This window comes from Ailuropoda melanoleuca, chromosome 12 (assembly GCF_002007445.2).
Source record: "Ailuropoda melanoleuca isolate Jingjing chromosome 12, ASM200744v2, whole genome shotgun sequence".
Classification (NCBI taxonomy): Eukaryota; Metazoa; Chordata; class Mammalia; order Carnivora; family Ursidae; genus Ailuropoda; species Ailuropoda melanoleuca.
Window position 1 is genome coordinate 75,711,396 of NC_048229.1, and position 16,543 is coordinate 75,727,938.

The window sequence follows — 16,543 nt, forward strand, 5'->3', positions numbered from 1 at the left end:
GTGTGCTCACCACACCATCTGCCTCCCTCACTGAGTCCTGCTAGGTCCAAGTGAGAATAAAGTCAAATATCTTTGAAAGGTTTGTGTCCAGCCGTACTCAGGTGATACTCCTGCCACACAGATAACATCTTCCTCACAGTCAATAAAAATGATGCACAGCAGACTGTGGAGTTATTCAACACACAATTTTCAAAGATCTCTTTTATTGCCTCCGTGTAAAACCAAACAGAGATCCTTTTTTTTCTGAAAGGGCAGCAATCATACACTCACAGTGATTTGGTAGAAATAAATGAGGGATACATCATGTCAGGCACGGAGGGTCCTCCATTCATATGGATTATTTTGCTGCTTAGAAAGAGCTAAATTGAACAGGCTTTAAAACAGGCACAGTCTCATGACTCTGAGCACCACATGAAGAAAGCTTGAATGCTTTTTTCTAATATGATTGTGATGGCTAATTTTATATGTCAACTTGACTGGCCTAAGGGATGCCCAGAGAGCAGGTAAAACATTACTTCTGAGTGTGTCTGTGAGGGTGTTTTTGGAAGAGATTAGCATTTGAATCAGTAGACCAAGTAATGAAGATTGCCCTCCCAAATGTGGATGGGCATCATCCAATCGGTTGAGGACTCAGGAACAAAAAGATGGAGAAAGGGCAAATTAACTCTCTCTCTTTGAGCTGAGACATTCATCTTCTTCTGCCTTAGGACTTTGGCAATCCTGGTTCTTGGACATTTGGACTCATACTGGAACTTACACTATGGCCCTCCAATTTTAGACCTTTGGACTCAGGCTTAAGTACACCACTGATTTTCCTGGTTCTCCAGCTTGCAGATGGCAGATCACAGGACTTCTCAGCCTCCATGACCACGTGAGCCAATTCTCTTTGTGTATCTTATTGATTCTGTTTCTTTGGAGAACCCCAATACAATGGTGGACATATTTGAAGTAGTAATGCCTGAGAAGTAGTTATTGGCCTTGAAAGCCCACCTTATGGAGATCTACTCCAAACTGAGCACATGAGAAGGAAATGGGTAATTCCTAAGTTCCCTGTGGTTTTTGGATATATTCAAGAGGGCTGCCTCCAATTAGAAACCACACCCTTGTCTTTGACTCCAGAAGGTGGAGATATGGTGTTTTGACTTGAGGCTTGATGTTTGAGCGTAAATAGACATTTTTCTAGATCTTTGTGGCTTGATGGAATCTTACTTTCTTTAACTCACCTTGGCACGGTGTATAGAGTCTGACTTTCTTGTATATTTTTGGTGAGGACTAGACATGTCAAAATAGTTTCCACTGTGCAACTGAGTTTCCCGAATCTGGGAAATGCTAATGTAGATATATCCACTTGCTTGCCATGAGGAGGCTCCAGAACCCCAGCCTCCAGAGATGCCTGGAATTATTTTTTAACATTCTATTATGAAAATGTTCAAATACAGACAGAAAATGACAGGATAGTACAATAAAGTCTCATGTAACCATCACCCAGCTTCAACAGTCCTCAAAGAAGTGTTTTATCTCTATCCCACCCACTTCTCTCCACCTCCCTCAACCTGAGTGGTTTATTTTGAAGCAAATCTCAGCTATCATGTCATTTTGTCCACATATATGTCAGTATGTGTTTCTAAAAGACAAGTACTCTTAAAAAAAAAAGCACAACCACAATACCATTATCACATGTAAAAAAAAATGACAGTATCTGCTTATTAGCATCAAATACCCAGTCAGTGTTCAGTTTCCTGATTGCATCGTAAGTGGTGTTTTTATTCTTGGGTTTGTTCGAATCAGGATCCAAACAATTCTATGTGTTACACTTGGTTGATATATTCTAAAGAGGTGACTTGAAATAATTTCTCATACTCAGCATGCTTTCTCTTCTATTTGGGCTCAGAAGTCCTAAATAAATGCTGAGGGGCCAAGGCCATCATGTTGTCCCTCCATAGCCTAGTGATTGGCCCAGCAAACATATCATCTGCCAAATTCTGGCAGCAGAGGCCAGAGGGGCAGGTGGTAGAAAATGAGATGAGCGTAGGTTGCCAGGATCCCAGCCTGAGCCTAAGCTGTGTTCGTCCTAAAATCTGGACATGCTTTNCCAGCAAACATATCATCTGCCAAATTCTGGCAGCAGAGGCCAGAGGGGCAGGTGGTAGAAAATGAGATGAGCATAGGTTGCCAGGATCCCAGCCTGAGCCTAAGCTGTGTTCGTCCTAAAATGGCACTGGTGGGGAAAGGCTACCATGGAGTCTACTTGATGGGAAGGATGAAAGAGTTGCTCCAAAGAATAGGTCACAGGGTAGGGTTGGCTACCATCTGGTCCAATGCTGATAGATCCCACTTACCCCCTGGAAGCGTACAGTGTGACTCAGTTCACATCCTGGAAGCATGCAGTGTGACAGCTCTGGGTTTGAAGACTGGTGAAGGACAGTGCCTGTTAGTCAGGTGCTTTCCTTATACAAGGTCAGGAGTTCACTAAAATCTCTGTGGGACTTTGAGAATTCGATTTGCTAGCACTGGGAAACCAAGGCAAAGTAGCTGATGAATTTGATTAAAGTCCATGATCTGTAAGTGGGGTATCTGATTGTATTGGCATCTCTGTTTCCTTTGAAGGAAGATAAGGGAGAGCTCACGTATTTATCCTTCTGTGCATTTATCCACCTAGCCACCTTTCTGTGCTCTCTATGTGTGGCTCTTCTTGTTCAGCAGACAAGTTCTTTCCATGTGACTAGGGACAATGGCTTTGGTAGCCCTAGATTGTTCAAACCAACATAAAGGGAATTTCTCTTGTCCATCATCTGCATCTCTATTCCAGTGAGGAAATGCGACTGGCCTTTCTTGAATCCTATGCCCTTAGTCACTCTGTTCAGTAAAACAGGATACTCCAGTAGGTAGGCTCATGTCAGGCATCTTTCCTGTGACCAGAGGAGAAGGGAAAAAGGACGAATATGTAGGGCAGGAAAAACAAACTAATAAACCACAGCATCTATCACACTCTATTGCACACTTCCCCCACCCCCCAGTGATATGAGTACAACTCCAGGTTAAAGCCTCCACGATTGATGAAAAGTCAATATGGATAGGTATTATTCCCACTTTTCAAGTTTTGAACTTTATTGTTTAGTTTATTCAATTTTATTTAGTGTGACTACTTCATTTCCCACCATATTGATTTATTTATTGAGTCTCTAATAGAAAGGTAGCAGGAGGTAGAGAAAATACTATAGTCAACAGATGGAAAAATAGTTATATCCATATAATAAGCCAATACGAGCCCTTTTTCTTTATCCTTAGCTCCACAAGCCATCCCCAAGTCAAAGTAAGTATCGCCTTGCATCCCTGTCCTGTACACCTATTCACATTTCTCCATGCAGGACTTGAACTAGTGTGATCAAGACAGAAAGGAGTGAGGAGGTGGGCCAGTGGGATGGGGGTGTGTGTGAAGGAGTAGGCAGAGAAATCAGAAGTGGAGAAAGCAGACTTCTGTTTCTCCTGTGTGCATGCACACACCTGCACACACAAGCATATGCACATGCAGTAGCAAAACACAGCAAAAACAATGCTGTGTTCAAAAAAAACAATTCCAAAGTTGAGGGTAGTTTTATGACAGTTGATATCATTCTGAGTACCTTCTCTTGCTCCAGGAAACTTACAAGGGGGATAAACTAGCATTTGGTCAATAATTTCTGAGAAATTTTATTTTTTTTATTTTTTTATTTTTTTAAAAGATTATATTTATTTATTTGACAGAGATAGAGACAGCCAGCGAGAGAGGGAACACAAGCAGGGGGAGTGGGAGAGGAAGAAGCAGGCTCATAGCAAGAGCCTGATGTGGGGCTCGATCCCATAACGCCGGGATCACGCCCTGAGCGGAAGGCAGACGCTTAACCGCTGTGCCACCCAGGCGCCCCCGAGAAATTTTAAAAACAAAAGAAGACCATTCTCAACTTTCTTTAAAAGTCTCTCTAAATCTAAAGAAACAAGCACAATTGTTAACTAACAGCCAGTTTATTGATTCATACTGGATGCAGTAATAATCTTTATATTTGATATATTTACGTTCATTTTATNTGTTCATTTTATAGACTAAGTATATTTTGTCTAAGTTTTTAATTATCCAGAGGAGTTTATGATTGACCTTTTCTTTTACAACGTATTTGTTATAGCTATAACTTTTCTGATGCTCATTATCGGTCAGCAAACCTTACCCTTAACAGTAGGGTTTCTAAGAGAAAAAGTGTTTTTGTGCAGTTCTTGCTTAAAAACAACTTATAGGAGTGTTCTGTAGCAAACAATTGGGAATTGCTGGTCCTCTTCTTTAGATTCTATTATAAACATGGTCAAAAAGTTTGGGCATGAGTTAGAAACAACTGAATATTAAAAATGCAAATGGAACAGCTGAACTCAAGGGAAATGCTTCATAGGCAGACAAAAGTACCATCAAAAATGCTGTAGTGGTGTTATGAAATTTTAATTCATGATCAAGAAATTTTCTCGCAAGTCCCAATACTTCTTTCCAATATATCTTTCAAATTATGGTGGGACCCGGTGGATAACTTTTTAAATATCCCTTAAATTGCAAGTAGATGAATATTTGGCCCAAATACTTTAAAATTCTTACTGTGGCTAAGCTTGGGGATTCAGTAGGAAGAGAGTTATATCAGCATGGACCAGCCCTGCCTCTTGTATCTTACATCTTCTAGCAACCAGAATGTGTTTCAGGCACGCACTCTGGAGTTATGTTTAACAATCCCGAGACATCATCTCTATTCAGCCTCACAGCCTCCGGTGGAGACGAAGGGAATATTAAATAATCCAAAGGGCCTGCCATGAAATCCTGCAGCTCTTGGGTGAAGCTCAGCATTAGGGTGACTGCTTTTTTTTTTAAAAATAATATGTTTGCATTTGGTTTCAGAAATAATATGCTTTAGGCTCTTAAAATGAGCATGACTGGGTGATCAAGGTCAGGTGCAACCTTGAGTATTAATGGAGTGTTAAAAGAAACTATGGCTTAACTCTGTGAAAAGTAGATTCCATTGGTCTTATGCTGAAAAAAATTTACTCAGGTGTGACTGAGCTTGCAATGTATATCATCCACACTTTACAGTGGTGTGGAAAGAAAGTGGGAATAAGTAGAAAGCAAATGTTTTGAGGTTAGCAAAGGACTTGAGGTATTTGTGTGACTAGAGGTCTGTTCATGATTGTCTCAGTCTCTATGGTTGTGACAAATGACCACAAATTTGTCAGCTTAAACAACTCCCATTCATTAGCCCACAGTTCTCTAGGTTAGATGTCTAGTGAGAGCAAGCCTGAGCTCTCTGCTTGGAGTCACACCAGACTGAAATCAAGGTGTTGGCTGGACTGAGTTCTCACCTGGAGGCTTTAGGCATGAATCCACTTCCAGTCCCATTCTTGTTGTTGTTGGCAGAATTCAGTTTCTTGGGGTTGCAAAACTGAGGTCCCTATTTCCTTGCTGACTGTCATCTGGGCTGCTCTCAGGCTGCCCACGTTCTTGGCCCCCCATCTTCTAGTCAGCAATGGCATGTCAAATTCTTCTTGTGCTTTGAAGCTTTGACCTCCTCTGTTGCTGACCTCTAGACCCAGATTCAAAGGGCTTCCGTGATGATCTCAGGCCCACCCAGACAGTCTCCCTGTCTTAAAGTTAACTGGTTTGGTATGTAACTATATCTGTAAAATCTCTGTGTAACATAAATAATCATGGCAGTGATATCTCCTCATATTCACAGTCTCAGGGATTATACAGGCCATTTTTGCCAGGGGACAGGAAACTTGAGGGGCATCTTAGGCTCTGCCTACCATCATGGTGTTTGTCAAGATCCTCATCCTGCAACAACAGGTGCTGCCTCTTAGAAGACTGAGCTTCCGATGAGGTTGTTGGAAGGAGAGGGACACAAGAATGATGCTTCAAGGGGCATTACCTAGAAACCACATTTGCCATCTACCAGGCCTGCTTACTAATGCAGCAGACAGTTCATCTTGTCCTTCTTAAGACCTCAAAGAATAACATGAACTATGTAGAGATCTTAATAAGTGAACATATAAATGTAGCTAGAGATGCAGGAAAGCGCCTGACTTCCTCTTCTGCCACTGCAGGGAATCCATGAAAATTGGGAAAAGATGTCATCTAGTTGGATGCAGTTTTGTGGATGCTTCCTGGTCAGTTATCTATGAGACCCAGGTCAGCCTCACTCACTCCTCAGCAGGGCACCTTGTGCACAGTCATGTGCGGTATCCCTGGGTAGACTACGTGTCCAATCCAAGTGGAACTGGGCCAGTTTGGGTCTGAGCAGTAGACACAGTATTTTGTTGCATCTAGTGGGAGAGAGAAATATATTCACTGTCAGTTCACACAACAAAGGGCAAAAGGCATAGAGAAAGGTTTCTTACCTCAGCACCATTGACATTTGGAGTTAGCAACACCTCTGGCCTCAGTACCATGCCCCCTAAGTTGTGACAACCAAAAATGTTTCCAGAGGCGGTCAAATATCCCATCAGGGGAAAAATCTCTCTCAGTTGAGAATGACCATAGATATATAAATATTATAACATAGAAGGAATGAAGAATTTAGAAAATCCCTCTAATATCCCATGGAGACTTTCTATCTTTTAGGACTGGAAGTGAGAAACGTGAATATTGGAAAAACTACAAGCATTTATGTGATTATAAGGTAGAATGTATGAGAGAGAAAGAGACAGAGACAGAGAAAGACAGAGATACAGAAAGACACAGAGAGAGAGATAGAGAGAGAGAGAGTGATCTCTTTGCTGAAGTCCTGATCGAGTGGCACCCGGGTACTGGACATCAGTCGTCAGTGCTATCCCTAGCTTTTGAATTACATGAGCCAATATATTTCTTTTTATCATAAGCTAACTTGTGCCATCACTCATTCACCACCTAAAGAGTTCTAATTGACACAAGGGGCGTTGCAGAGAGAAANCCAGGTCAGCCTCACTCACTCCTCAGCAGGGCACCTTGTGCACAGTCATGTGTGGTATCCCTGGGTAGACTACGTGTCCAATCCAAGTGGAACTGGGCCAGTTTGGGTCTGAGCAGTAGACACAGTATTTTGTTGCATCTAGTGGGAGAGAGAAATATATTCACTGTCAGTTCACACAACAAAGGGCAAAAGGCATAGAGAAAGGTTTCTTACCTCAGCACCATTGACATTTGGAGTTAGCAACACCTCTGGCCTCAGTACCATGCCCCCTAAGTTGTGACAACCAAAAATGTTTCCAGAGGCGGTCAAATATCCCATCAGGGGAAAAATCTCTCTCAGTTGAGAATGACCATAGATATATAAATATTATAACAAAGAAGGAATGAAGAATTTAGAAAATCCCTCTAATATCCCATGGAGAATTTCTATCTTTTAGGACTGGAAGTGAGAAACGTGAATATTGGAAAAACTACAAGCATTTATATGATTATAAGGTAGAATGTATGAGAGAGAAAGAGACAGAGACAGAGAAAGACAGAGATACAGAAAGACACAGAGAGAGAGATAGAGAGAGAGAGAGTGATCTCTTTGCTGAAGTCCTGATCGAGTGGCACCCGGGTACTGGACATCAGTCGTCAGTGCTATCCCTAGCTTTTGAATTACATGAGCCAATATATTTCTTTTTATCATAAGCTAACTTGTGCCATAACTCACTCACCACCTAAAGAGCTCTAATTGACACAAGGGGCGTTGCAGAGAGAATACAAAGGATTAATGATTAGGACACACCAGGGCCTTGTCATGTCATTCATGCACGGGAGAAATGAGACTGGGAGGCTGGTTAGGGTTAGGTGGTCAAAGGGCCTTATATGCCAGCCTGGGAGATTGGAACTTTGTTCTCTACCCACCACAGGGTATTTAGATAGGGTAAACCCATTCAGCATCCCTGAACACTGAGTTTGACTTTTATAGCCAGAAGTATATTAGAAAGCACCCCCATTCATATCGTCTTAGATGTCTCACTTCCATTGTAGTAAAACAATGGAACTGATATTAGTGATGAAAATCCATAAACATCAAGAAGAATATGGATCCATGACCCATAAAGCTGATTTATAAAGAAAAATTTGCCAAGAAAACTTGATTGGTTTTATTGATAGAATGCCTAAATTAGAAGATGAAAGGATCACAGTAAAAGTCATAGATCTTATGTGGTCAAATAGCCAAAAAAAAANGAAAAAAAAAAAAAAAAAAAAAAAAAAAAAAAGAAGTCATAGATCTTACTTCAGTAATGCAGCTTATACATTTTTTCACAAAATTTTGCTTGACAAATTAATTCAAATTGGGTTGGTGGAGGAGCTGTCTGCACAGATTGAGAGCTGGACGAAAACTCATAAAGCCAAGGTAGTGACAAACAGCCATAGAGGACCTGCTGTGAGCTGCGTGATGTGCTGCTGGAAGGGTGATCTGGTTCTAGCTTCATCAAATCTCTTAATTCCTTATTGAGAGGAAGGGACCAATAAATACAGGGCAGTCAGTGCTACCTGACTGGGTTACTTACTGGATGTGCTGGGGGAGGTCACTAGGAATTGAGGAGTGACACGGAACAGGACTGAGTCTACACAGTGACACAGAGTAGGACTGAGCCTACATTGACTTTGCTCAGACTGAGCCTACTTAGGTTGAAGCCTCATGGGGGTATCAGTAAGCTGAGCTCACGGTGGGGCTGCAGAACAAGCTGGGAACCTTGGCTGGAGTGGTCAGAGGGAGGACCATGATTATAATGATAATTATTTCTCTGCATCAGGGGAGCTGTATGTCCAGTTATAAAAGCACAAATTCAAATGCCTATAATAGTGCCAGGTGGAGAGATGACAGAAAGAATGCTGGGTCATCCCACACAGCAATGAAAATAAATGTAATTTGTCAACCTCAGTAAATCTTCCAACCATCATGTTGAGTAAAGTTAGCTAGACCCAAAAGAAGGCTTTTGGTCAGGGTTCACATCCATACAGCCCTCTAAACTAGGTACTTAGGGATACATACGTACATGGTAAAAATAAAATAAAAAGCAAGAAAATGATTATCACAAAGGTCAGTGGTGGTGACCCTGGAGGTATGTTGAGGCTGTGATTGGAAGGATAGACAGGTCTTCTGGGGGTGCTATGTTCCATTTCTTTACGTGCCTTGGTTACATAGATGTTGGCTTTATAATAACTCTTTAAACTGTGTTGTATTTTATGCACTTTCCTGAATATATGACATATACCACAATGAAAAAAGGAAAGAAAAAAGAGTCCAGGACCCCTCCAAAGGCAGCAGCCACTAGTTAGCTCCAGTGGACTGTTGCCATATAAGAATGGGGCCAATCTTGTCAGATCAAACTTTTCAAAGAAATAAGAAGTATGGATTTTTTTAAAAATGTGAAATAAACTTAACGAATTCTAAAATTATTTAGTCACCATGTAAGACAACAACATGGACCAGGTAAAATAGGTCTAAAGGCAAGATTGAGCCCATGACTGCCAGTGTGTGACTTCTGCCACAATTCAGGGGATGGAGAGAAGGAGAGCATTTTTACCTGGCTGTACTTCCCAGCAGCATTTTGCACTGCCTTTTATCTGAGGAAATTTATGGGTAATTGCTAAGGAGTTAGTGGGTCCTAACTAAGCACGTCCCAAACATTTCAATCTTTATTACCACAACTATTCCATTTTAGCTGACACTCAGAAAATTTAAGAATTTTTCCAGTGTTATACAGCTAGTAAGTGCGAGGGCTGATATTTGAACCTAGGCTGATTCGACTGCACAGCCTGTGCCTTCCACTGATATTGCAGGGTCTGTGAGTAGGCAGCAAGCCTGGTGCGTCTTTCCTAGTCCTCTGCTCCGGCAGACATCATTAATCCATCAGTGCTCTTTCCTGCTGAGCTGAGACCCATCTCCAAGTGTGTTTTTCCCCAGCACTCCAGGAGCCTACTCATAATTGATTGGAGTTGGCGACTTAGATGAAATGCATTTACTCTTCTGACATCATGAACTACTCCTCCTGTGGTTCAGGGTCAGGATGGACAGTTCCTAAATGGTGTCGCTAGAACAAATAATGCCAGCTATACTCTGGTTCTGCAGTAAAGAACTGGTCAACCTGTCTATCTCTCACTAGCCTAGATTGTTATTTCTACTGTTGATGTTGGCCCCATTGCATCTGTCTGCTCCAGAACCAAGATGTTGGTGGGGGCCCTCCAGAGCCTGATATGCCCTCACTGCAGAGATATCACCTTGAAAGCTGTTCCTCTCACTGTACCTTGAAAGAAGAGCATTATGAAAGGTGAATAAATGTGGTGTTAAATGATCTTTAGAAAAAAGGGAGGACAATGATGTACATGACATCAGGAGGTTAACGTTTGAAAGAGAAAGGTGATGATGATCCATCCGTCTCCTGTAACCTGGCTAGGGAGGAACCCAACCAGAAGGGCCACTTCAGGAAACTGCGGACCACTGGGTCTTGATGAAGCCTGAGGGAGCACTTGGCCCGCCTCCCTCATTTCAGAAGTGAGGGCCAGGGGTGTGACGTGATTCATCCGAGGAGCAAGAATGCTCCTTCACACCCTGGCCACTCTCACCATGATAAGAACAAAATGTAGTGCAGTAGTTGAGAGAGTTAGCCTTGGGTTTATATCTCGACTCTGTTATGTTCTAGCTATGTGACCCTGGACAAGTTTCTTTCTTTTTTTTTTTAATAATATTTTTTTATTATATTATGTTAGTCACCATACAGTACATCCCTTGTTTTTGATGTAAAGTTCCTTAACCTCTCATCTATAAGATGCCAATAACATCAGGACATATTTCATAGAGTTATAAGGATTATAGGAAGAAATGCAGGTAAAAGTATGTATGTCTGATGCCTGGCATAAAGCAAGGACTCAAAATTTATATATATTTTAATATATACATGTATATACATTTATATAAAACCCTCATATCTAATATTATGGCAAGTAATATGCTGTAAGACCTATATTTCTAAGGGCTTCAGTAGTTAAAATTGACTCTTATTTTATGAGGTTGGATTTATATGGCCATTTTAGTTCTGGCATGTGATCTTAGAAGGACAGCACTGTATCTTTTATAAGGAAATATTGCTTAAGTGTTGCTGTGAGAGGTAACACGTCCCAACAGGCCCCTTGGCCCTGTGCTTGTACCATTCTCTAAGACATAATGCTTCTTGTATCAGAATGGCGAATATAAGTGACAGTTCCCTGATTTGGGTATCTTAATAATAGTTAAAAGTTGTTTGAAATCAGGAGTTTATAAAGAGAAAAGAAAAATTCATTTAGAACAAAGCAGATACAATTCATAGAAGTAAATGAACTATGTCCTGATGACTTTCTGGGCTCCTTCTTGGACAGCCATGGCCATATTTGTCATTGGTTGGAGTGACTAAACCTGGGCTGGTTAAGGATGAGGTAGTTAAGGATGAGGTAGTTCTTACATGCTGGGAGGAGCTAAGCATCCAAGGGTGGCGTCAGGATCCAGACATGAGCAGGCTATTTGAGTGAAGGTCAAGCAGATGACAATAAACCGGATGTGAAGCTGTGGGAAGGTATAGGGATACCAGGGCAGGTACAGGTCAGAGGCTTCCCATGGCCTATGGGATCACCATCCAAGTTGTCACTTTGTGGTGGTTGTCGCTGGCCTTTCCCAGGAGGAAAGTATGTATGTTTGGGGGTAGAGGTGGAAAGTCAGAGAGAGAAGACTGCTGTTAAGGGAACAGAGTCAGTTCAGGCAACAAAGACAGATGAATAGTTGGATATATAGATTGCAAATATATATTACTGAGTCAGACAATAGGTAAGTAAAAGATAATACAATAGGTGATAATAGATAAGTGACAGGTAAGAGACAACATGTGACAGATGCATAGATAGGTAATAGATATGTGGTAATAGAGAGTAGCTAAATAGACTTAAAAGAGAGATGGATGATGTATTAGTGTTCTGCTGTTGCTGTAACAGATTGCCACAAACTTAGTGGCTTAAAACAACATGGATTTTTTTTTGTTTAGAGAGGGAGAGAGAAAGAGAGTGAGCACACACACTAGGAGCGGGGGTGGGGGGAAGGGAGAGGGAGAGAGAGAATCTTGGATAGGTTGATAAGTTAAGTATATACCAGTTGATGGGTGTTAAGTATATACCATTGCCAGTGATACCATGAATAGAGTTTGAGTAGATTTCTTACCCAGGAGCAAGCATGATGATGCCATCAAGGTCTGGACCTGAGAATTTCCTTTTTCAAGATTCTGTATTTCTGACTCAGTTGTATGGCCACCACTTCCTACAACATATCCTGGGCCTGTGGCATTTTATAACTGGAGCTGATATCAGTTGGATAGATTTTTTACTTTTTGTAAGTAATTGTCTCATTTTCCACCTCTGCTTATTTGTTTTTAATCCACTCCAAACATTTATTGAACAACTATTTTGTGCCAGACATTGTCAGACATACTAGTGATACAATGTGTAAGGTAGCTCTCACAAAGCCTACATCTAGTGGAAGAAACCAAAAGTAAACTGGCAATACTGATCTCAGACAACAAGTGCTGTGAGAAGGAGAAATACAAGGTGAAACTCATCAGATGGGCACATAGCCTAGACTTTGGGAGTCTGGGAAACTGTAGAAAAAGCAACATCTAATCTGAAACCCCAAGAATGTGTAGGGATTAGTCATATAAAGGAAGTGGCTGCCTTAAACACCAGAATCTCATCAACTCTAATTCAGTTGCGCTGGTTATTTCTGTTCCTAATTGCTACTGCACAGATCTGTGCATACACTGCACATTTAGGATGTGTTGGTACTTTCAAATGCAAATGTGTTCTGCAAAAATGTCCTCTGCTTGTACAACTCAGCAAAAGTTCTCTGTGACTTTGGTGGTGGTGTGGGCTTTGTAGATTTTATTTTTAATTTAATTTGATATTTTGCTTTAAGTAGGGAAAGGATTCAGTGTTTGTGGGACTAGGGGCTGCCTGGTTGATTCCTCTCCATTACTGAGAGGGTTTGGGCTCTGTCATTGCTGTATTCCCCAAGTACAGAGGCTGTTGTTAAATCTCTGCTTGTAGAAAAAAATGCCATGCCAAGGGAACAGAGGTTTTTGTTTAGTTCTTATCTGCTCCCTAAATATGGGGTCGCATTGTGGGGGGCAGAGCTGAAGGGACTAGCAAATAAAGAACAAGAGACTCAAACTCTCACCCCTTCTGTCTCCTGTCCCTTAAAGTCTAGTTACTGATCACTTCCTACCTGACCGTAACTCCCCAGGCAGAGCTCCAGTGCTGTCCAGGGGAAAGTGGATCCTGAGAAAGGAGCTAGGATGATTGGAAATCATCTTTTGCCCAGATGTTATGTGACCTGATGGGTGATACAGGTTTTTGACATTAACAGTGTGTGACTTTGCATAAGCTACTTACCTCTCTGTACCTCCATGTCCTAATTCTGTTTTTTTTTAAAATTATTTATTTATTTATTTATTTATTTATTTATTTATTTATTTATTTATTTATCTGAGAGAGAGGGAGAGCACAAGTCGGGGGAGGAGCAGAGTGGGAAGAAGAGAGAGAGAGAGAATCTTAAGCAGACTCCACACTGAGCCTGGAGCCCAACACGGGACTCGATCCCAGGACACTGAGATCATGACCTGAGCTGAAATCAAAGGTTGGACGCTCAACCATCTGAGCCACCCAGGCACCCCTCCATGTCCTAATTCTTAACTCAAGGAGAGAGTTTAAATAATATAATGGCATGGAATGTTGTTCTGGTTGAGAGCATTGGTTTTGTAGTATTTGAATCACACAGCTTTGCCCCTTACTGATTGTGTTGCTTCAGTCATGTTACATAACCTTGTGAACCTCAGTTTCCTCATTTATAAAACGGAGGCAATATTATACCTTCCAACACTCAGAGAAACAATGCACATCAAGTAATTAGCCTCGTGCTTACTAAAAGCCTTACAGTTTTAATTACTGTCAAATGTTTTATGTGGTTCTGATTCCCTAATACAACCACTTGCTTAAAAAAAGCCCCATCATGATCTTGACTCATTAACCATGAAGAAATGGTGAGCCGTGGAAAAACGTGAAGCATAGAGATGTTAAGAGAAGTTAATAATAAGCAAACATAAGAATGTATTTTAGAGGTTTCATTTCTGATCTTATTAACCCAAGCTGAAAATTAAAGTTAGATATGGATATGACATTATTTAATTTTGACAGTGAATTTTAAAATGGGGAGGTATTTAAAAAGCATACTTTCAAATTGTTTTTGCAACAGAATTTAGGCCATCAAAATTCTGCCTGTGTGTGCTTTTGTAAAAAATGTATTTATGGATAGATAAGCTTTATTCCAATGTCTGCATAAATATGAGTTGATGTTGAACAATAGAAGGTTTCTACAAAGGCCTAACATTTGTTTATTAGACAATAGAACTTGGTCCTGTCCTTCAGTTTGCTTCTGAATTCACTTGATTGACACCTCATTATTAGCAATCCACTCTCACTAATCATTTTCACCACACGCAGAATCTTAAAGAAAAAAAAAAAGTCTTTGGGTGGCACTTCCCATTTCTCACCTATGTGTGTTTTATATTAGCAATGAAAAATTGATAATTTTATAACAGAGACTAAAATGTGTCAGCAGAAAGTGATTACAGATGCTGGCAGTGATGTAAAAGGTGGCAATTTTTGAGAAGGAAGATAGAGGGAAAGCTTAGTATTTAGGAAGGCACCAGCTCTAACATATTGATACTTGACAGAGTGTCTGTAAGGAGATGGAGGATAGACTAGGAGTATAGTTGAAAGAGGAGTGGAAGGGAGAGCAAATAAGATGGAAAGAAATAAGAGGCTTTTTTTCTTTGAAACAAAAGTAATGAAAGTAAGGGATGGTGTAAATGTGCAGAAAGAGGAAATTGAGGAATGGATCTCCTGTACTTTGGTGAATTGAGGTGAGAGTTTGGATGTGATTGGCCAAGAATTGGAAAAGATCAGTCAGGTTTGTTAGTCATTGGCAATGAAAAAATGTGGGAAACTAGAGATGATGAATAGTCTTATATTTGTTCTTCCAACTATTATTTCTTATTTATGTTACACTAGGAGCTAGAGATACAGGCGTGAATAAAACAGAGGGCCCCTGATCTCATGGACCTTGTTAAAGGAAGCTGGTGTGTTTAACCTGGAAATGAAAAGATCTAGAAAGAATACCAAATATATATCCAAATATTTGAAGGGTTACCAAGCAAGTATTGAGAAGAAGACCTGCCATCCTATGTGTTACTAAAACACAGATCTAAGACCAGTAGGTAGAATTTATGGGAAGCAAGATCTTGACTCAAGGGAGAAATGGGTGCCTTTGGAGGGAGGGAGTTCCCTGTCCTTTTGAAGATACTCAAACAGAGAATAGGTAGCCATTGGCTGTGATTGATAGAGATGGTTCAGGCATTGGAAGGCAAGTTGTGCAGCCGATGAGCTTTTAAGACACCTTACAACTCTGTGGGTCCTTGAATCACCGGGTGTCATCACATGATGTCACTTTCAGAAATTATTGCATAGATAGATTGTCATCCTGCCCAAACTGTTGTCAGTATGCATTTACTTTATATTAAGGGATGGGAGGAACCCTGAAGAAGGCACAAGTCTATTTCCTTTAAAGTAACTACTCTTCTATTTTCTTGTGATTAAGACATGTATTTAAAACCAGCCTTGCTAGTAAAAAGGCATATAATCACTGGTTCTCTTCAGTCCCTGTCATGACAGATTAGCATTAATAATTTAGAGAACAGCAGCATTAAAAGTAATTACAAACTGTCAGAAAGATACAAGAAATATGACATAGTTCATAGCTTCTTTTCAGACCTCAAATATTATTTGAGGGGAAAAATAATTACATTTTCCTGTTCATTTCCTAATACAAATAACTTAGGAAATCTCATAATTCTTGAAATTTGCAATTACTTCATTGAAAAACTAATGTCAGTTTGAAAAAAAGGCCTCTTTGGTCACAAATTTCCACTGTGGAATGATTCCTTAGGGCACATTCCCAATTGTCTTGTCAAGGCTCGTTTTAAATGCATTAACATAGCAACATGAATAAATCAACTAGCATTTAAAAATATAAATTGTCTAAACTTCCTTTAATTGTGCATGCATTTAGCTCTTTCTCCTTTGTCTATCTAAATGCTATACAACCTCTTGATTTAGGTACATCTCCCTACAAATTTATCTAAGATATCAGAATTGAGTAAAATTCTTCCCTATGAACTTTTGTCCAACCTAAACCTATTTTGTTCTATGTGTCCTATCCAGTGCCGCTTCTAGTATGAAAAATGAGAAAGGTGTTCAGTATTCATTTCCTAATAAAATTTGTTTAAGGCTTCTTCCATACGTCTTCTTTCTGTAATCCTTCTTTATTGAGCATACTTTTACTCTGAGAAGAAAAAAGACAGAGTGGACACTGTCACTCTATACGTCTTCATTATTCTAGACAAAGAAGGGGATTTGAAGTACCATTCACTTAGAACCTAGATGCTAATGTACCATACGTAAAAT